Source organism: Crocuta crocuta, unplaced genomic scaffold (assembly GCF_008692635.1).
Source record: "Crocuta crocuta isolate KB4526 unplaced genomic scaffold, BGI_CrCroc_1.0 scaffold518, whole genome shotgun sequence".
Taxonomy (NCBI): Eukaryota; Metazoa; Chordata; class Mammalia; order Carnivora; family Hyaenidae; genus Crocuta; species Crocuta crocuta.
This window is the reverse complement of record NW_027530514.1, coordinates 1,164,907-1,188,389: the sequence shown is the minus strand read 5'-3', so window position 1 is coordinate 1,188,389 and position 23,483 is coordinate 1,164,907. Positions and strand designations below refer to the sequence as shown.

The 23,483-nt window shown below is 35.9% G+C and overlaps 1 long non-coding RNA gene and 1 pseudogene across 1 annotated transcript in view; one reads left to right on the top strand and one right to left on the bottom strand.

Annotated features, from left to right (window-relative positions):
- The window catches only part of LOC144234087 (uncharacterized), a 266,372-nt gene that overhangs the window by 139,573 nt on the left and 103,316 nt on the right, over positions 1-23,483 (top strand). Inside the window, exon 4 of the long non-coding RNA XR_013335860.1 lies at positions 15,461-15,500. This is a non-coding gene — a long non-coding RNA (uncharacterized LOC144234087). The remainder of the gene's footprint in view (positions 1-15,460; positions 15,501-23,483) is intronic.
- On the bottom strand, positions 15,660-16,599 carry LOC144234106 (archaemetzincin-2 pseudogene; annotated as a pseudogene).

The window sequence follows — 23,483 nt, the reverse complement described above, 5'->3', positions numbered from 1 at the left end:
TTATGATTCACTTTTTGTTTTAAACCTGCAGTTATCATTTTCCCACTGTTGCCACTCCTAAATAACCTTTTGTTTTTGTGGAACATTGCACCAGATTTTGGGGTCAAACTTCTCCAGACAACCTACCTACCACTCAGCCTCTTATTCACGGTGTCCTATAATCCAGCACGTTTAAAATTCCTCAAATACACCACTGGCTCTGTGAGCTCACATATCGGGCACTCCCTTTCTAGTATTAGTGTGTTTGATTTCATGTCAATATGTAACAATTATTATGCAGTGTAAAATATTGCGTATCATTTAACCTTTTCCCCCCACTAATATGCAGCATGAATCACACTAAGAACAGAGCTAGGGAGTTACAACCTTGTTAATTAATATATTTTCAACACTTCTGTAAGTCATGATTATGTGAAACTTGCTGAGAGTTAGAAATAAAGTACAGAGCACATACCTTTTCTAAATGGAGATGAAATAAATAATATTAAATCAATCAACCAGTCAACCAATAAATATCCTCCTCTTTCCATCTCAGTTTCTCTGAGTATTAGTGAGTAATACTTTAAAAGAGTGTAACTATTAGAGATGGGGACACACTCATGAAAAAAATTGCTGACTGATTTAATTCAGTGCTCTATCAATTCAGCTAATTAACAAAATAATAATAATAATGATACAAATTGCAGATATATAATGGCTGCTTCCATTTGCTGCCAGGGAGCAAGTTCTAAGTGAGGTGTGACCAAAGATGAACGGACACAAGTAGAAGATGGAGGGCCGTGGTGCCATATTGGAAGGAAGGGCCCGGAGTTTCCAGCTCCCCTTTATCTCCCTGAAAAGGAAGTTAGCTGAAGATGTCCCACTGCCTGCTCCATCTTTGGGGTGGGATTCCAAAGAACTTCCTACCAGGATTAACTCCATCTAGCAGTTTCTTCACAGCTCAGAGCCTCACTCTCACCTCTCCAGCTGGCCACAGGGCTCCACTCAACCCTTCTTGGTCCTCAGCCACAGGGGTGCTGAAGCAGGAATGTCTTCTCAAGCTTCCTGGAGACAAAAGGTGTCAGTATTCCAGCTTCTCCTTTCTTGTTCCAAGCAAGTGTCTGGGCCTTTAAATTGTTTGAAGTCCTCTCCACCCCCTGCTTTACCATGAAAATATAGGAAATGGAGAAGCTATGCTATTTTTGTATAAAACTTACCTGGAATCTGATAAAATGCTTTGTACTTAGGGTTAAATTCTAGTGGGAATGTGAATATGATATCTAAATAAGTGCTATTTAAGTTTAGTTATATGAGCATTGAGAAGAGGCATAATGATACAATAGTTCAGAGCATGGAGTCTGGAGGTAGGCTGTTGGGTCCAAGCCCAAGTGTAGCCATTTTTTCATCATGTGTCTGGGAAAATTGTTTTACCTCAATTTCTTCAAATGCAAAATGACATCAGTAATAGTAATAATAATAGTAATTATATGCAACTCATGGAGGATCAACTGAGTTAATATATGTAAAGTATTTAGAAGCATACCTGACATGTAATTGGGATTCCATAAACATTAACCTTTTATGATCCTGGAACCTTGTGTACGATGAAGATAGAGGACTGGGGAGGGTAAGTGGAAGGAATTTGGAATCCTGCATCCATAGGCTGGCCCTGTCACTTATTAGCTGTGTAGGTATGGGCAAGTTACAAAACCATTTCAAGTCCAATTTTGTACATTTATAAAATGGGAATAATAGAAATATGTGTTTCATCGGATTGTGGTGAAAAATAAATGAAATACTGTATACAAAGCCCTAAGACATAATGAGGTATCAGTAATTATTATTTCTCTGGCTCTACTTCTTATAAGCTGTATTACTTTGGGTACAGCTCATTCATGGAGTGGGGAAGGGGGAGGTAAAGTAATACTTATTTTTAGAATTATTGTATAGATTAAGTTAAAAAATTATAAACACCTAAAACAAGGCTGGGCAGATAGTAAATGCTCAAAAATGTTAGCTTACAGGGGCACCTTTGTGGCTCAGTTGGTTGAGCGACCAACTTCGGTCATGATCTCACAGCTCATGAGTTTGAGCCCCACATTGGGCTCTGTGCTGACAGCTCAGAGCCTGGAGACTGTTTCTGATTCTGTATCTCCCTCTCTCTCTGACTCTCCCCCACTCAGAATCTCTTTCTCTCTCTCTCAAAAATAAATAAACACTAAAAAAGTGTTAACTTACTGTATTCTATCCAGAGGTGCTTAGATTTGCCCCTGGGAACAAGTCAGAAGGAAAATAGAGAAGAGGTGCCTAGTGATGAAGAAAGGATCACACAGACTTCTTTCAAGTTCTCTGGGAAGCTCTCTCCTCCTCAGTGTCTACTATCTCCTTCCAGTCCACCTCCAAGAGTTTGCCATATGTCTTAGTCCATTTGAGCTGCTGTAACAAAAGTACCATAGGCTAGGTGGTTTAAACAACAGACATTTATTTCCCATAGTTCTGGAGGCTATGGGACCAAAGTTCAGATTTGGTGTCTGGTGGAAGCCACTTCCTAGTTCACAAATGGCTATCTTCTCATTGTAACTTCACATGGTGGAAGGGTGCAAAGCAGCTTTCTGAGGCCTCTTTTATAAAGGGCATTAATCCCATTCACAGCAGTTCTACCCTTAAGGCCTAATCATCTCCTGAAGGATCCACCTCTAAGTACAATCACATTGGGGATTAGGCTTCAACAAACATGAATTTTTAGACTATAGTACAAAACTATTTTATTCTTGGGTCTCCTGGGTGACTCAGTAGGGTAATTTTCCCACTTTTCATTTTGGCTCAGGTCATGATCTCACAGTTTGTGAGTTTGAGCCCAGTGTTTGGCTCTATGCTAACAGTGTGGAGCCTACTTGGGATTCTCTCTCTCCCTCTCTCTCTCTCTGCCCCTCCCCTACTCATGCTCACTCTCTCTCTCTCTCTCTCAAAATAAATAAATAAACATTTAAAAATTCTACTTTATTCTCTGACATGAGGGAGAGTTTAATTGGAGGTAGGTCCAGTGTTTTTTCTAGCCCTTAACAAAGGACTATAAGACATTCAGGGCACACTTAACCAGAGACTAAACCATCTCTAATTGTAAGTGACATGGAGTGATCCTTGAGCCTTTGATGGTCTCCTGGGACTCCTATGCTTCTGCCATCAAGCTGATTGATCATTGAAATCCACCTCCTAATCTTTATCACTTTAGCTTGAGACTCTGACACTTGTTAAATCATATAAGCCCTTGGAAAGATGAATATTTTCAAGTTGTCTTCAGTCAACATTCATTCATTTCTTCACCAGTATTGACTGACTATCTGTTCTGAGTAAGGTCAAATACTAGAGCCCAAGGTCATGCAGAAGAACAGAGCAGACATGGTTTTCCCATTCTACAGACCTCAAACACATAATTTAGGTCATTTATTGGGATTTATTATGTAGACTTTGTAGTGGTGTGGGCACAGAGAACCAAATGGTACTGGATTTTCCTGAAGCGGGGAAGAAGGCAAGACAGACTAGATGGAGGGGTGAAAGCATGGTACCAAAAAGACCTTTCTGGACATTGCTCTAGGGCTAGCTGGTTTTTCGTAACTGGATGCTTAAATTCCAGGCAGGCACAAGAGTCGCTTTTTCCTTCTGCCACCTTCCTAAAGTTTTCTTATTGTACCAAAATATACGTCATACGCTTTTGAGATGCAAAACTCAGAGTTTTACTCTGTGGCCTGAGGAAAAGAAATATCCTTTTACATGGGGAAGGGCACTTCTTGCTAAATGTTTAAGGAAATATTTCTCTCCATAGTATTTTGAAAATGGTATCTAAATTGTTTATTTGACATCAAGGGAAGGCATTTGGAATCAAGAATATATTTCTATTACAAATTTTAAAATGTTTAAAAAATACTTAGATGTCATCTCCTTAGTTGCCAAATTCTTGGTTCAACTTTCTCTTTATTTTCACTAAAATTGAAGGTTTTTTAAAGATAGAAAACAGAGTACTTCCTAACATTCATAGATTTTTTTCATAATTAGCCAGTGTTTTAGGGTTCAAGCAGGGTATATTCTGGCCGTAGGTGTTTAAGAAAGTAAAATCTTTCAACAAGTTTAGTTTCTGGGGGGAAAAAAATCTGTTTTTTTTTTTTTTCCTTTTAGGGAAAGGTGGAAATGAGGACTAGTTTCTTAGAAAAACCTGACAAGCAAACTGCCCGTGGCACATGAATCCTTGTTTCCTAATCACAGGAGGCTACTGAGTGTTTTAGATACAGTGATTACACAATCTGTTATAACATAAGCAGATATCAATTTTAAGCTCAAAACAGATTTTCCTGGTGTGTCGTGTGTAAAAGCTCTTTCCAAATGAAAAATAAAAATCTGATTGTAGCTTCCTGTGAAATACTTTAGTGAATAGAACTATAAAAGAGATTGATTCAGGTATGGTTTCCATTTTTCTCTGTCACCAAAAGCATTTTTTTTTTCTGTATATGTGGCTTAGCTACCTGATTAATCCAGGGAAAGATCTGTTTTGCTGGTGATGGTTATTTGCATTAAAGTGGTAAAAATTAAAACACTTTTTAATGTTAAGATTGTGGTTTTACTTTCATGGAAAATAGGCCTGTACACAATGAGTTTGGTTGTCTGTAGGCAAGATTTTATTTAGCACTGTTGTTGGAGAGTCAAATTCCTGGAAAGGCCTGGCAAAGAGTCCTGGGACCTTCAATACATTCATAAATTTACTTATCAGATTCATTTACAACATATCTCAAGATTTATAGGAACTATGCAGATTATTTGGAACCAGCACTATTGCTAATTTCCAAAGAGAGGAGTAAAAAGGCTTTGACCTAAGTTTCTGAAACATTTATGTGGCTGCTGTTTTGAATTCCAGAGATACTTTTGCAAAAGGGAGAGGGCTTCCAGAAAGACTCCCCATTTCCACCCCATCCAGCAGCTTCTATTTACTGACAGAATTTTGAAGTAACATTAAATAATTTATAATTTTCAGCCACATTTAATTAAGTTTCCACCTCATTACTATTTACAAGTGCTGTCTCATATTGAATAATGACTTTGTATTGTTTGTTTGCTGGATACACCACTATGGTGAGAATAAAAGCTGCAGATTTGCAAATGTAAAGAAATGTTGTTTAAAGAACCAAAGAAGGGGGAGGAGGGCTTCACTTATTCTATAGCCTTTAATTGTATAATTAAGAATGTTCATAAAAATTTGAAACCGAGGTTCTTAACCTGGCACCTGTGGAACGTAGGTCAATTCTTAGGCTGAGGAGTCTTTGAATCTACTGATATTGTAAGCAGAATTTCAAATGTGTGTGCATATATGCTTTTTACTATATTTTTCTAACTATTGTAAGCAGAATTTCAAATGTGTGTGCATATATGCTTTTTACTATATTTTTCTAACTTTTGTCAGATTCCCAACAGTGTTCAAGGTTCAAAACACCAATTAAAAATTCTGCCAAATTTTAAATAAAAAAATCAATGAAGACACAGATGATTTTTAAAAGTTGCCATAGAATTAATTTTCTCCCAAATGATAATTTAAGGATGTCAGGGAGCATCCCTTCAAATGAATATATTTATCAAGTGCGTTACAAGTAAAGAATCTTTTTACTCTGCACTCTCTTGGTGTAAAATACTTATCCTAGTATTTAAGGCATAGTATTTCGTATTGAATAGGACAGCCATTTGTAAAATTGATGTCATGAAAAAATAGAAAAAACTTGCTATTTCGCAGGGAATCAAACATTTTGGTTATCAAAGCGTTATCTTACATAATTTAATAAACATGGAAAAGCCATTTAATATAATCTTTCTCTGTCACCTTTGTTTAGCACTTCAGTTTCCCAGTTATACTGTGATTCATATGTGGCAGGATTTATGGTGCTGTTGTTGTCATAGATGAGCAAAGTGAAGTTGTTGCATGAGTTGCCTACAGCTAATAGAAGCCAGATTTGTTGTAGGTCTTTTGACTTCTAAAATTGTGTGTGTTATTGCACTGCAACATGTTGCCTTTCCATATGTATGTGATTGGTTATTATTCTCACCCTAATAATTCAGGTTATGTTGGTTATTTCTATGACTTATGTAATCACTGTGCAATTCAAAATAAAACTTCTCATGAATTAAGCCTTCTAATAACTTGGATTCTAAGTTAGGTGACATAGGCTGACACAATATTCTTTTCTAATAATAAAAGTGGTTGTAAAGCAAACAAAGTTCATTGTACATCATGTGGCATGTTGCAGGGTCATTTTTAGTCACATCAATAAAATCACTAACTTTATCACCCAGTCCCTAACTTACCTAGTCTAAGTAACACTTTCTTATGTTTTGTTTGTATGTCATGTGTAATAAGAAAGGATATTAATTTCTGCAAAATGGTAGTATTAAATAAATGTTTATGGAATAGAGATGTGGGAAAATTTTTCAGACGATTTACATGTGCTTGTTTTGTGTTATAAAATGATCAGTTTAGTTCAAAATCATTGACTGAGTACCTAAATTGCCAGATACAGTGATGGATTCTATGGATACAGTGGTAAATATGATGAAGTTTGTCCCACATCTCAAGGAACTTATAGCTGGTGGAGATTTGGCTTGTGTCAATCCACAGGTTTTTTTTAAATATGCAATACTTCTGTGGTCCATATGTGTGAAGTAGTGAAACTATCTAAAGATTGGTATAAATCTTTTTCCGCCAACTGACTTCATGTTATGGATGGAAGCTACAGAAACTCCATGTTTGGTCTTTCTAGTTATTAGTGTTTTGCAAAGTTAGAAACTTCCCCTCTTGAGGACAGTAAGTTCTCTGCTATGAAAGGTGTTCCAACAAAGATTTGATGAGCTCTTAGGAAGGATTGTAAAGAGGCATTTAAACAGTGAGTAGTCATTCTAGGGGCAAAGTTTTCTTCCAATTCTGAGTTCCTGTGACTTGACAAATACTTTAACTCAATGCTGCCTTAGTTTCTTCCCCTTTTGAAATAAACTAAAATATTTTATCTATTTACATTATAGGATGGCTCTCTAAATAGTTTGACAAATATATAGTGGTCTAAAATTGTTGAAAATGAATAATTTGTCTTGCATATTTTTTGCTTACTTATAGTTTCATTTTTTACAAAAGAAGAAAATCAATTTATATACCTCTGCAAACTAAAAAAGGTCCAGATTAGCTATTTCTTGATAGAATTTCTTGTTACTACTGAAAAAAAAATCATTAATACAAAGTTATTACATTTACTTTTGTTACTAGTTTATTTANACAGGCTCCAGGCTCTGAGCTAGCTGTTAGCACAGCTGGAACCCATGAACCGTGAGATCATGACCTGAGCCAAAGTCAGACGCTTAACCGACTGAGTCACCCAGGCACCCCTCATGTAGCCTTTTTAAATAGACTTATTATGGCCTATTATAATTTATATATAACAAAACCCCCCTTTATGACAATTAAATAATTGTTAGCCAATTTATAGAATTGTGCATTCATAACCCAAATCTAATTTTATTTTATTTTTATCTAAAGTTTATTTATTTTGAGAGAGAGAGAGAGAGAGAGAGAGAATCTCAAGCAGGCTCTGTGCTGTCAGCGTAGTGACCAACCTGGGGCTCCATTTCACAAACTGTGAGATCTTGACCTGAGCCGAAATCAAGAGTCAGACACTTAGACTGAGCCATCTAAGCATCCCCCAATCTAATTTTAGAACTTTCCACCACCCAAATAGCCCTCAAATCTATTTGCAGTTACTCATTCCAAATCCCAGGTCCAGAGAACCATTGATCTGCTTACTGTTTACATAGATTTATTCTTACTGGATGTTTCGGATGAAAGGAATTACATGATCTAGTTCTAGCAGTATGGCTAGAGGATCGCCTGTGTTATAAGCATTCATATTTCACTCCTAGTTGTTGAATAATATTCCATGGTATGGATGTGCATATTTTGCTCATACATTCATCCCTTCGTCAACATTTGCATTGTTTCCAGTTTTTTACTATTCTGAATATCAGTGCTATGAACATTCACTTGCAAATCTTTTTTGGACATTTATTGTAAGTAGGTAGATACCTAACAATACAATTACTAGAATGTGTGATGAGTTTATGTTTAACATTTTAAGAAATTGCCCTGTATTCCAAAGGGGCTATACACTTTACATTCCTATCAGCAATGCATGAAGATCCTGGTATCTCTACATTCCTACCATCACTTGACCTTGTCAGTCTTTTTGGTTATAATAATTCTAGTGATATGTAGTTATATCTCATTGTGGTATTAATTTCTATTTCCCTAATGACTTGAACATGAGATCGAATGTCTTTTCAGTACTTATTAGCCCTATGTATATTTTTCTGAAAATATATTTATTCAAATCTTTTCCCCATTTTTAAATTGGGCTAATTATGTTTTTATTATTGAGCTGAATGACATGTTTATATATTCTGGATACAAATTCTTTTTCTGATACATAACTTGATAATATCTTTTCCCAGGCTGTGGCTTGTCTTTTAATTTTCTTAACAGGGCCTTTTGATGAGCAGAAGTTTTTAATTCTGATGAAATCCAATTAATTAAAAATTCCCCAATTTTAGTCTGGAGAATTCTGCTTTTGCTCTAATCAATCTTTACCTAAACTTGAATAGCAGTGATTTCTTATGTTTTCTTTTATAGCCAAAATCTTATAGTTTTTGGGTTTACATGTAAGTCTGTGATCCATTTTGAGTTAATTTGTGCCTATAATATGAGGTAAGATTTAAGTAGGATTCGTCATGTTTTATTGTTTTGTTTTGTTTTGTTTTTACTTTATATATGGAAATCCAATTGTTCCAGCACTATTTGTTGGGAAGAAAAAAACCCAAAAAACGCAATGTGTTTTCTCCTTTCACTAGCTTTTACATCTTTGTTAAAAATCTGTTGTCCATAAATATTTGAATCAATTTCTGGACAGTCTGTCATGTTTCACTGATCGATTTGTCTGTCTTTATTCTAAACCCACATGGCTTGATTACTGTAGCTGTATAGGAAGTTTTGAAATCAGATAATGGAAGTCCTCTTCTGTTGTTCTTTTTCATAGTTGCTTTGGCAATTCTATGGTATGTTCTTTGCGTTTCCATACAAATTTTAGTATCAACTTGTCAGTTTCTAACAAGTTTTCTGGAATTTTTAATCAGGATTGTGTTGAGTCTATAGTAAATTTGGGAACAGCTGGCTCCTTATTACTGAGTTTTCTGATTAAGGAACAAGGTGTATTCTGTATTTATTTGGGTCTCATTGTTTTGTAGCTTTCAGTGTACCAGTATTTTATATCTTTTGTCAAATTTATCTTGAAATATTTCATATTTTTAGATCGTATTTTAAGTGACATTATTTTAAGTGTTAATTTCTGATAGTATTATACTGGAATAAGTAAGTAATATTGTTTTTTTTTTAAATATATTCTATTGAATCCTTTAACTTAAGTAAACATCATTTTTTGAGATTTCATCAGATTTTCTCCATAGATGATTATGTCTGAATAAAGAAATGTTATTTTTTTCCAGTGTGGATACCTTACATTTCTTTGTATTTCCTTGTTAAACTGGCTAAAACCTTCAGTAAGATATTGAATGAAAATGGTTAGATCAGAAGTCCTTATTTTGTTTTTAATCTAAGGAAGAAAGCATTTAGTCTTTCACCATTAATATATTAGTCATAGGCTTTTCCTTGATGTTCTTTATTAGGTTAAGAGTGTTCCCTTCCATCCCTACTTTACTGAGAGCTTTTATCAGGAATGACTGTGAAATTTTGTCAGATACTTTTTCTGCATCTAATAAGATGGTCATTTAGGTTTTTCTTTTCTTTTTTAAAGTTTATTTATTTTTGACAGAGAGAGAGGCATGAGCAGGAGGGGGGCAGAGAGAGAGAGAGGGTGAGAGAATCCCAAACAGGCTTTGTGCTGTCAGCACAGAGCCTGACACAGGGTTCAATCTCATGAACTGTGAGATCGTGACCTGAGATGACATCAAGAACAAGACTCTTAAGTGACCTAGCTACCCAGACATTCCTTTTTTTCTTTACTTTCATAATTTTTTTAGTTAATATGGTGAATTATATTGATTGATTTTGAGATATTAAACCAACTTCGTACTCTTAGGATAAACTGGTCATAATATACTATGCTTTTTAAATATTGTCAGATTCAGTTTGCTAAAATATTTCTAGAAATTTTTATTTATGTTTATGAAGGATGCTAGTCTATAGTTAAGTTTTTCTTATAATTGTTTGGTTTTAGCAGGATGTAGTATGAGTTGGGAAGTACTCTCTCCTCTTCAATTTTCCTGAAACAGTTTATGTAGAATTGATATTATTTTTTAATAATTGGTAATATTCACTATTGGTAGTATTCACTAATATTTGGGCTTGAAGTTTTTACTGTAGGAAAATTTAAAACTACACATTCAACTATTTTAAAAGATATGTGATTATTTGTGTTATTTTTCACTTCTTGGTTGAACTTTGATAGTCTCATTCAAAGAATTTGTCAATTTCCTCTAAGTTGTAGATTTTACTGGTATAAAATTGTTTATGTTATTTATATATTAATGCTCTCACATCATCATTTTAATATCTATAGAGTCTGTTCTCACTAATACTTTATTGATCCTGATATTGATAATCATGTCTACTGTCTTTTTTTCATCATAAGTCTGGCTAAAGGTTTATTAATTTTACTGATTTTGATTTTCCCTAAGACCCAATGTTTGGTTTCACTGATATTCTCTATTGGTTTTTTGTTTTCTATTTCATTATTTTTCACTCTAAATTTATTATTGCCTTTATTCTGCTTATGTTGGACTTAACTTGATCTTCTCTTTGTAGTTCCTTAAGATGGAAGCTAATAATGAATTCTTTCACCTTTTGTAGGTCTGAAAAGGACTTAATTTTGTCTTCCTGTTGGATTCTGAGCATAGGACCTTAGGTTATGAGGGACTTTTTATTGTATTTCAGTTTTTTTAAAGATGTTGCTCTATTTTAATTGTTTCTGATAAGAAGTTGGTATTTTCTTTGCATTTGTTACTCTGTAGGTAATGTGTCTATTCTCTGGCTGCTTTTAAGATTTCCCTTTTATCACCAGCTTTGAGCAATGTGATTATGATGCAAGCCTTGGTGTAGTTTTCTTCATGTTTCTTGTACTTAGAGTTGATTGAGCTTCTTAGATATGTGGATTTATAGTTTGCAACAAATTTGGAAACATTTTAGTCATTTTTTCAAATACTTCTTTTTCCCTCTGCTTTTCTTTCATTCAGGGATTTTGATTGAAATTGTCTCACACTCATTGATACTTTGAGCATTTTTAAAAAAAGACTCCTTGTTCTGTGTTCATTTTGGTTAAGTTTTATTGCTGTATCTTCATGGTCACTATTTTTTTTCTATAATGTTTAATCTGTCCTTAATCCTATCCAGTGAATTACTCATCTCACACATTATAGTTTTCTTCTCCAGAAATTTGATTTGGGTCTTCTTACAGAAATTCTGTCCATGTTTCTTAACTTTTAAATATATGGAATGCAGTTATAATGACTTTTAATATTCTTGTCTAACAATTTTAACATCGATATCAGTTCTGGGTCAGTTTTGGTTGATTGATTTTTTCCTCATCATGGTTTCTATTTTCTTTGCTTCATTCCATGATTAGTGATTTTTTTAAATTAGTTCTCAAGCATTGAAGTTTATCTTGTTGTTGGCTAGATACTTTTGTATTCTTATATATATTATTTAGATTTATTCTGTGACACAGTTAAGCTACTTGTGAGCCATTTGATCCTCTCAGGCCTTGCTTTTCAGATTTGTTACGTGGAACAAGAGCATGTTTATTCCAATGCTAGCTATTAACCACTACTGAAATAAGACCTATTTCAGTACTCTACACAATGCCCTGTCAATTATGAGAATTTCCAATCTGGCTGCTATGGGAAAACACAATTTTTGATCTGATATGAGCCACATGTACTGTTCCCTTTAATCCTTTTGGGTAATTCTTTCTCTAGGCTAGAGTAATTTCCTCACATTCAGGCACTGAACAGCACTCAACTGAATATTTTAGGGGATCATTTGCAAATATCTGGAAATCTCTCTTTGTATATCTCTCTACTCTTTAGTACTCCCTCCTGAGAACAAACTACCTTGGTCTCCCCAACATAAAAAGTTGCCTGTCTCCATTTGGTTTTCCCCTCCCTACCACATCACCTGGAATATTTTTCAAGGCAGTAAACTGGGGGAATCATAAGGTTCATCTCATTATTTCCTATCTCTCACGGTCACCGTATTTTGTTGCCTGCGGTCTAGTCTTTTGAAAAACATTTTGTATATTTTGCTCTTTTATTGATTAGAGGGTAAATTTTGTCCTTAAAACCTCAACTTTGCAAAGCATAAGCGCCCTCAATCTTCTTTTGTAATAAGAGTTCCTTATTTTCCAAGAGACAGAACAAGGGCTTATTTGGCCACAGAATTTGGTCCTTACAAATTTTCTTGCTAAAGATACAATTTCCTAAGTTAATCTCTTGAGGAATTTTCTTGATCAATTTTCTAAACACTGGTAAAACATCTTTTCTTTAACCCCTATTGATCCTTTTAAGAACACAATTTAATTGATAACATTCATTTTATTGCACAGTTTTCAATTAATCCTGGCAGCTTTCTTTTCTCTGCTTTTCTCCTTTATAATTCTACTGCAGTGTCAGCAAAGAAGCCCTATTCCTTCTGGCAAAGATGCCTCTGTGCAAAGGCTTTGTGGGATGACTAGCCTAAAGATGGTTTCTTCCAGCTGTGATTTAAAGTGTTAGGCTGAAGAGAGAGCCTAATTCATTTGATTTCTGATCTCTATGATAGCATATCCTTCCCTATGCAGTGTGAGAGTCAAGGTCAGCTGCAGCTAATCATCGCTGGATTTGAACTTCAAAAAAATGGAAATAGAAGGTTTTCACAGAGAGTCCTTATATCCTTTTGCTTCCTTTCCAAGACTTACAAGAGCATTTTTTTTTCAATCTCAGGGCAGAATGAAATCATTATTCAATTACCCCTTATCCTAAGGGGTAAGAATCTAGCTAAATATCCATTTAAAAATATTTCCTTTTCTTAACATGTACATTCCTCAATGGATTTTGTGAGGATTATTGAGCTCCTGTTTTTGTTTCTGTTTTTCATTTTTCCTTTTTGTAAAATAGCCTAGGCTCCTTAGAGGAAAGTAATTCAATAAAATACTTGTCTAACGTGTGAGGTTTAGAAGACATCTGTTTAAGAAGGCTAGACTAGGGGGAAAGGGAGGAAATTACTTAAACATCAAGGACCCTACATACAAGCATCCCCACTCATTTTGTGGATGAAGACTTACTGGCAAATCTATTAGGCCTACAGAGAAAACTTTGGGCTCTGGGCCAGGTTGCCTGGATTCAAATCCTGATTTTTCTCCTTACTGGCTGAGCAATCTTGGCCAAGTTACATAACTTCTCTGAATCTCTATTTCTCTATCTATAAGTGGGGGAGGGGTGGTGGTGGTAGTGGTAGCACCTCTTTTATAGGTTTGATATGAAGATAATTCAAGTTAATATTCATAAAACACTTATAATAGTTCCTGGTACCCAGAAAGTACTATATAAATGTCATATAAAGTATTAATTTTAAAATATATTTACTGGGAAATATAACTATTTGCTGACCCAAGAATCACCCCCTGTTCAGAACTGTCATTTTATGCAAATATTATAAACGTTGAGCTCTACTGGGAAATGTAATTCAAATTTCTGTAAAAGTACTTGTAGAGAAAAGTTTCTTGTCTCCTACTACAATAAATTAACAAAGCATTTTTTCATCAAAAATGTATTGAGGGCTTCCTGGATATTAAGCACAATGCAAGGTGCTAGGAATTTAAAGATGAATAAAGCCTGCATTTCACTTAAGGAACATTACAGTTAGCAAACCAGTAAATGGATCATTTTAAAATGGTGTGCAGATACAGTAGCAAGACTGTTTCCAAGGAGCACCAGATGAAAGTTTCTAACCGAGGTGTGCGTGTGAGTATGGGGCAGAAGTTGGGAAAGTAGGTCAAAGGAAACCTGCTGGAGTTGGTGAGTGTACGTCAGTCAAGCCATTAGGAGAGAAAGGATGTTCCTGGTAGAGGGAGAGAAACAGCATTGTGTTTCAGGGAACAAAGTAAGTCATATGTTTAGCACTGCTGGAGCTTAGTAAGAAAGCAGCAGCTCTGCAATTTGGGGAACATTACCCTTCTTTTCTAGCAGATTTTACTGTGATCTCTTTAGATAGGGCAGTGTTGTCTTTAAAGAGCTAATAAGCAAGAATGGGACAGTGGTTGCCAACGTGGAGGCTGGGTCCTGCAGGTTAGCCAGATCCTGTTGGGTCATTCTAGGCTCTGGAACTGGACTCAAGCTCCGAAGTTCAGGACACAATTTTATTACTTCTCTGATAGGTGAAGTGGGCCTCAGGGTTGATACATAATAACTAGATTTATAAGAAGCTGATTTTCAAGCAGATAACGTATTATGAATACACACAGAACTCTAAATCTCACACAATAGCAAACCTACCACATGGTCACAGTATTTCCAGTCCCCATTGTGTTGGGCAAATCCACTTAGGAAATCAGATTAGAGATCAGAATGCTGACTGGTTAGCATCATAAATGAATAAAGATCATAGACATTCTTGGGAGACATTTCCAACAATCTAGATTAGTGGAGAACCCACTCATTTTTCAATCTGCAAACATCTCTACCTCAATGACATATATTGTCCCATGAGGATGAGAAAACTATCTTTTTCTGGAGACAACTGAATAAAATTTGATAATGTGCTGCTTCATGGCTTCCTAGTTTTAGAATTGTGCAATATAATTGACTTACTTTAACATGCCCTTATCTCTGAACTATTATATTACAATATCATTGACTTAGCAACAGCTTTCTTAATATCAGATTCAAATTATGTATGGTATGTTGTACTAAAGAAATAATGTGTTCTTTTTTTAACATTTATTTTTGAGAGGGAAGGGGAAGGTAGGGCAGACAGAGGGAGACAAAGTATCTGAAGCAGCCTCCTTGTGGTGAGTGCACAGCCCCATGCAGGCTCGAACACAGGAACCATGAGATCATGACCTGAGCCAAAACCAAGTGTCTGCCACTTAACAGACTGAGCTACTTAGGTGCTCTGAAACAATGTGGTCTTCTTGATTGGATGTGGGAAGAGAGGTTTCCTTTGTTTCTTGAAAAAAAAAAATTATAAAACCTCTTCCATTGTAAATTACTACTGTAATTTGATATCATTCATCATCTGTTGATTTTTTTGTTAGATTTCAAGAGATAATTTTGTCTTTACCCGATATCTCAAATCAGAGGCTTTTTTTTTTTTGGTAGCTAACTGCTTACTAATTGTAGCTTTTACATGTACTTCTAGGGCCAGGCAATGAAGAAACTGCTTAAACACGCATCTCTGGGTAAGTAGAGAGTATTAATGATAAAAACCAAAATACTATGAGAAAGTTACTATACCTCTTTTGCAAACTTCCAAAGCAGAAGAGAAAAAAAAGGTACTATATTTTTTATTTCTTTTTTTAATGTGCAAGTATATTTTAATTACTTATATATGAAGGTTATTATTTTTGGACAACAGCAAGGCATTTTGTTATCTGCTCTTTCCATCCCCAAAGGTGTCCACAGGTTTTGGTAAATTCCCATTATCCTCATGACTGTGTTCTGTACTCACTGCAGGGCTGGTACCAGGTTCATCATCAGTCCATCTCACCAGTGCTTTGTACACTGCAACTCGCATAATGAGATAAGGGCAAAGGTTGAGGGGGCCCCATCAGCTCCTTCCAAGTGGTTGGAGCCTTGCAATAAGCATGCAAGCCACTGGCAGTGTCGAAATCCAATTATGTGTTTGATCTCATGGGTGAAACTCTACCAGGACTGACACAGCAAAACACAAGTCACTTCAGGAGTATAACTGTTATCAAAAACTGAATAGTCACTGGAAGATACTTTCTGTAGCTTGTTCACTTTGTCTTCGTAGCGTGAGCTATAAAAATCACTGCCATACCTGGCAAAGCTAAATATCCCCATACCATCTGTCAAAAAGGCCTGCCCAAAGACAAAATTCTAGGAATCTCTTCGATAAAGACCAGTCATTGTTATTCCCACAATACGGAAGGCATCTCAGGTCTTTTCTTTTTTAAGAAATTCGGGGTGTGCCCTGCATGAATTTGTAGGTTTTGTGTGTTCTCATTGACTCTAAAGGAGCTCCTCCTTGCACAGACAGGAACTGATTCTAGGAGTTTTACTGTCAAGCCATGGAAGGATGCTTCACAGTAGCCCTTGAGCCATTTAATACATTTATTACTGGTAATTCTGGTGTTTCCTAGAGATCCAATGCACTGTAAATAAATACTGCATTTCTCTGGAGAGTGTGCCTTTCTGTAAGGAGCACTGAGAAATTGTTTGAAGTCTTGGGGGGCCTGAAATGAGAGATGATCCAATCTGATTGCAAATGTAAGGTAATAGGTCCAAAGAGATCATTGTCTGGCTTGAAGGCTTCATTCAGCAAATGCTGTTTGCCAGGATCTAACTTCTCATACCATCACACAAGCGTTGGGTTTTTTGAGATTGAGAGCTGTTTTTAAAAGTTTCTGTTCAGAGTGCTTTACTGTTTGCATAATGACAGGTCTCTTCCATTCACATCGTGTTCCTATATAGAGCTGTCATCCTTCTGAATTGTCAAACAGCTGTTCCACCACGAGGCTTTAGGGAGGAAGGCTCCCACTGAAGTTTTTGCCTTACAAGGATGGGCATGCCTGGGCTGGTTGGGAAGGTGCTGTGCCCGATGCCTTCACCCTGAACAGGCCTCAACTCTGTCCCCACCTCCAGGGCTGGGGCCACCTCTGTGTGCCTTATATTTTCATTTCTTCTTTCTTTCTTTCTTTTTTTGGTATGTTACTTAGGACAAAGTAATCTTTTATCTCATCAGCATTTTCAAGTTACTCTCTTCCCACATGAGCTCATTGAATATTTTCCATGTCATTTGAATTTCATAGTGCTTTAATCAATAAGTCAGTAATGTTTCCTTGAGTCTTGCAGTGTAACATCTGCTCTATGAGACAAATAATTATCTATAAAAAAACATAGTCGGGGAAGTAAGATACAATGCATGAAAAATATCAAAATATTTTTATTAAAAATCAACATATAAAATTTGTTTTACTGGAGAATACAATCATTCCTGAATTTTGCAAAAGAATTATAACAAGGATTAAGAAGAGTTAAGATGTAATGATTTGGATGGGACCCATAATGACTCTTAACAAATTGGTAGGTTAATCAAGTGGTGATGCATGAGACATTTTAGAAAAGGAAAAGTATGAGAAAAAGCAGATGGGAATGAGATGTGTGTGTGTGTGTGTGTTGTTGTTGTTGTTGTTGTTTTAGAGTAGGCTATAATAATAAGTAGTCTTATTGGTAGGGGGAGTGTTCCTGTTATGAAATACAGGTAAATATATTTGAATGGGTAAAAATAGCTACCATTTACAAAGTCCTTACAATGCTAGGGATCCTGTGTAATCTCATTTCATTCTTAATCAAAAACCTGTGAAGTAGGTACTACTGTTTTCATCTCCATTCTACAGATGAAGAAGCTGAAGCTTAGTGTCTAAGGTCACACAACCAGTGAATAATGGAGTCAGGATTGGTACCTAGAGAGATTGTCTACTGAGTCTGGGCTACTTCTGTAAGAGAATCAGGACACGTATTTCAGTGTCTTAATTAGAAGAAACATGAATTTTGACTCGTATTAAGGTGGCAGAGCTCATTATAGTTCTCTGAGTGATTTGGGATGAGCTCATGAAATCAGTGGGGAGAAGGGGATGCATGTGAGGACAAGTGAACAATAAAAAAATCACCATTGTCTTATCTGTCCCTGCATTTTTGACTTACTACTGACACATGTTTTGGATATGTAAAAAGATGAACAACATAGATTGCCCTCACCCCAACACCACCCATTTTCCCTTCGAGCTCTTTCTGGTTTAGCTGAAGGAACGAGGCTGGCCTCCATTTGTGGGCACTTTAAGAGGTTTGGGTAATTTAGCCATCTGGGAGGGAATTATTTTCTAAACTAGGAAAGCAAGTGAATAATACCCTCAATATCTGAAGTGGATGTAATTTGTTGCTTACACATGCGTCATACTCATCTTAGGGCTCATTTGATCTGGCTATAATTCAAGGTATGCCATCTTTTTATGAATATATGCCATAACCTCAAACATGTTTCCTGTCTGAGAGGAAGGATGACAGTATGCTATGACATCTGACTTTCTGTTTTCTTCTTCCATTTACACCTTGGCTCTTCATGAAATCTCACTACCCTGATGGTGTTTTTGGATGATTCATCTTTTAATTTTTCTCAAAGATTTGAATGTGCTTTAACATTGGTAGTTCCATAAATCAATAAAATAAGTAGATAAATTAGCCCAAGCAGCAATATAATTTTTCTTTCACGTGCAGCAGACCGAAATAGTTTACTAACTTCCTAGTCAAATCAATTCAGAAAAACATATTCTTGTTAAAAAAGGAAAATGACTTATACTCCCACTCCTTCTGTTTATATTTAGGTGCTATAGTCTCTGAAATTTTCTGTAACAAGAACAACAAAATAAGCGTGCTTTTGGTGTATATATATGGCCAAACGTTAAAACTCAATGAGCAGTATTATTTCTGAGAGTAATTAACTTATTCAGATTTTGACCATATGGAATATAGATACAGTAATTGCTTTAATGTTCATTTTCTACGAGTTCTTTCATCTATGACATTTTGGAGGCTGTTTCTACTGATTGATGTTTTTCCTTCAGTATGGGTCATATTTTCCCACTTTGAAGATCTTTAATTTTTGATGCCAGATATGAATTTTATGTTGTTGAGTGCTGATATTTTTGTTTTCTTTTCAATATTCTTAGAGTTTACTTTGGGTTGCAGTTAAGTTACTTGGAAAGAGTTTGATCTTTTAAGATGTTCCTTTTAAGCTTAGTTAACTGAGATCAGAGAAGCCTTTAAACATAGGGCTGAATATTCCCCACTGCTGAGGAAAAACTTTTCTAAATACCCTACATAATGCATTTTGCATTATGAGGTTTTTTTTTTTCTATTTTGGGTGTAGGAATATAAACTATTTTCAGCTCTGTGTGATCTCTGAAGAGTGTTCCCCCGATCTTTTCTGGTGGCTTTCTTTCTGCTTCAGGTGGTCTCCTCACACATGAGTGCTCATCAGCACCCAGCTGAAAAGTCAAGGGAAACCCTTAGCCAACTTCCACATCTCTCTCTTTCTCTCTTATTCTCTCCTTCCCTCTCTCTCACTTCTCCCTCTTTTCCTCTTCCTCCCCCTCTCCTTCTCTGCAGTGCTTCTCTCTTGGTGCAACTTTTTCCTATCCAGTATTTTGTCCTGCAAATTCTACCCATGTGTCTTTGCAATTTCTTACCTCTGTCTCTTAGCTTAGGAAGGCTCTCAGACTCCCTGCACTGTGTCTGGACACGCTTTGCTGGCAGTGAGCTGGGGGAAATCCCATGGCTCACCTTATTCCTTTCCTATCTCAGAGATCACTTTCTCGTGCTGTTGTTCAATGTCTAAACGCTGTTGTTCTTTTTTTAAATTTTTTATATGTTTTATTTATTTCTGAGGGAGACAGAGAGACAGCATGAACAGGGGAGGGTCAGAGAGAGAAGGAGTCACAGAATCCGAAACAGGCTCAAGGCTCTGAGCCAGCTGTCAGCACAGAGCCTGACGCAGGGCCTGAACCCAGGAACCGTGAGATCATGACCTGAGCCGAAGTCGGACACTTAACCAACTGAGCCACCCAGGCGCCCCTAAAAGCTGTTGTTCTGTATATGTAGACTGGTCTTCTAGTTATCTAAGGATAGAGAGTAAATCTGGTTCTGGTTACTGGTCTTGGTTGGAAGCAGAAGTCCAGTTATTCATATTTTAGATCTGTCAAAAAATAAAATAAAAAATTGAAAACTTACAGAGCTTACAGTAAATTATGAGAGACTTTATTGTGCTCAAAAGTGAATCAGGAATCATTTAGATGTTTTGTAAGCCCTGTGAGCAGAATGTGGATGTCTTCTAGATCCTCATTATGTTACTTCATTGCAAAAATGATGTTGCAAAATTCTGTTGTAATATAAATCAAATTTTTGTAAGGAGGAATGAGCCAAAAAGAAAAAATCAAACAAAACAAACAAACAAACAACTATTAACTGCATTTGTGACCAAAACTGTGGTGATATGTATGTTTATATGCATGCAAACATGTATACACTTTGTTTTGAATGATGTTATAGCTAATAACTGACAATAAAATGAGTATAATAGGTCTTATGGTTAGTTGGATTCTTGGTTAAATTAATATTAATTTGATATATCTTGTGTTGTGCTTTGTGTTGAAAATCTTCCTAATATTTTATTTATTTACCTGGTAAATAAAGAAAATTCAGTGTAATATAGTATTTCTCATATATCTATGATTCTCATAGTATTTCAGTATTCCAGTAGTATGAATATTAATAATCACTTTGTCCTACAAAGATGTGGCCAGTATAGTTTAATGGGAGCTCAATTGTAATATACTGATCGGATAAAAGATATTTAGCCTCTAGAAAACTGAACACAGACATATTCTTGGATGAAGCCTGACATATAGTTAAAGGAAAGTTCCAGTAGGAAGGTCCTGGCTAGTGGGGATTTGACAACCAGGAACTCAACCAAATGCAATAGGTGATTTGCAAGTAAAGAAGAGATTTGACAGTAAGTTGAAGAGTGCTCCAGATCCAGAAAGAATGTGCTCTTTGGAAGGTATAGGCATAAGTCATATGGGTAGACACATGAGAATTAAGACTTTAGTTTCTGAGGAAAATGGAGGAGAGAGGGAGAAGAAAGGCCCTTTTCTTCAAGGTATTGGGAGAATGAGAGGAGGGAACCTAGATGAAGAACAAGGAATTAATATCCAAAAAATATAAAAAACTCTTACAACTTAGTAGAAAAAAAATCTGATTAAAAAATGGCCGCAGGGTCTGAATAGACTTTTCTAAAGAAGAGATATAACTGGCCAGCTGATATATGAAAAAGTGCTCAACATTAAGGGAATGAGAACCAAAAACACAATGGGTGAATCAAAGCCCCACACCTGTCAGAATGGCTGTTATCAAAAAGATAAGAAATAAGTGATGCTGAGGATGTGGAAAAATGGGAACCCTCATGCACTGTTGGTGGGAATGTAAATTGGTACAGTCACTATAGAAAACAGTATGGAGGTTCTTAAAAAATTAAAAATAACTACCATGTGATCTAGTAATTTCATTTCTGGGTATTTAGCTGAAGGAAACAAAATCCTTAACTCAAAAAGATGTATGTATCCCAATGTTCATTGCAGCATTATTTATAATGCCAAGACATGGCAACTAACTAATTGTCCATCAGTGGATGAATGGCCAAAGAAGAAATGAGGTGTGTCTGTGTGTGCATGTATATAAACATATGTAATATATATAATGCCAAAGAAGAAATATATATTTATATATAAAATATATAATGGAATATTATTCAGCCTTAAAATAAATAATGAAATCTTGCAATCTGCAACAATGTGGGTGGACCTTGAAGGGCATTATGCTAAGGGAAGCAAGTGAGCTTGAGAAAGACAAAAATTGTATGATGTGGTTTATATATGCGTAAACAAACAAACAAAAAACCCTTGAATTTGTAGATACAGAGAATAGCTTGGTGGTTGCCAGAGATGGGGGGTGGGGTGTGAAATGGATGAAGGGAGTCAAAAGGTTCAAAATTCCAGTTATAACATACAGAAGTCCTGAGGATATACTATGTAGCCCAATGAATATAGTTATGAGTACTGTAGTATATTGGGGGCACCTGGGTGGCTCATTTGGTTAAGCATCTGACTTCAGCTCAGGTCATGTTCTCATGGTTCATGTGTTCAAGCCCCACAGTGGGCTCTGCACTGACAGTGCATGGCCTGCGTGGGATTCTCTTTTTCTCTCTGCTCTCCACCAAAATAAATACACTTTAAAAAAAGAGTACTGTAGTATATATTTGAAAATTGCTGAAAGTAAATTTTAAAAGTTCTCATCAGAAGAAGAAAAAAATTGTAATGGTGTATGTATGGTAATGTATGTATGGTGTATCTTTGTATGGTGAGTAGTGATATATGTATGGAGATGGACTTTAAGCATGGTGATCATTTAACAAAATATACATATACTAAATAATATTGTTGGACATCTAAAACCAATATGACACCTGAAACTTGTATGTTAATTATATCTCAATTTAAAAAAAAGAGTAAAAAAAAAAAAAAGGAGTAATATTACCCAAGGAAGCTACTTGGGTAACAAGGTACTTAATGCAAGGCTGAGAATTTCCCCCAGAATCTGGCCTAAGGCTGTGGCACTGACCTGCTCAGTTTTGATTAGGCTCAAACCTGAACATGTAAATGACTTTAGACACCAGTGTGAGACTCTTCAGAGGCAGTGAGCTAAGCAAATTGTTATAATATTGGAGGATGTGCTGAATGTGTCATTCTAGAACCTTTAAATCAATTCAATGCAACTCCATAAACATACACTGAGAAGGTATTAAAAAGATGTCAGAGGTGTGTCACTCTGGGCTAATCCCTCTAACCTGCTCATAACAGTCTTCTGTATTAGCTCTTCTTGTGTTTCCAGACTTCAAGTCTTTCAACTACATACTCCCAATTTTATTTGACACTTGTCATCTTGTCCTTGATTACTGTTCCTATTTGGACTAGCTTTTTCAAGTATGTTGGGCCTCCTAGGTCATGGCTTTGTAAATTCATCTCTGATCCTTTGCACATGGTAGACCTTATATACCATGCTATGAAGGGTCTAATGGGAATTACTGGTGTGTGTCCTTTAGCCACATGATCAGCAGTCTTTGACCCTGAGTTATATCCTGGAAATGACTTGTTTGAGTAGATCCCTGATATGGATCTGTTCTCTTTCATTCAGTTCAATTCTCTTACATTAAAAATCTATGAGCCAGGACACAGGCCTAGCTACAAAGATGCATGAGTAAGACTCAGTCTCCACAATTGCAAAGGTTGGAGCTCTAGGGTAAGGGACACATAGGTAGCAGGTAATTATAATTTAGAGTGTGATGCTTGCTATGTCTTTGCTAAGAGGATGGCATTTCACAAAGGGAGGAGACATTTATCCCAGCCTGAGAGTGAATGGAAGTGTAGAAAGCATAGGATAAGGGTGAGGGATCTTGTCATTTCTTTTTCTTAACAAAATGGGTGCAGAAAAATTCTTATCAGATGAAGTTTTACCATATGATCACAAGAAGTACAATTAAGTACAAAATACTTTAAGTGGGCAATTTTCATCACACTTTCATCTTGAGG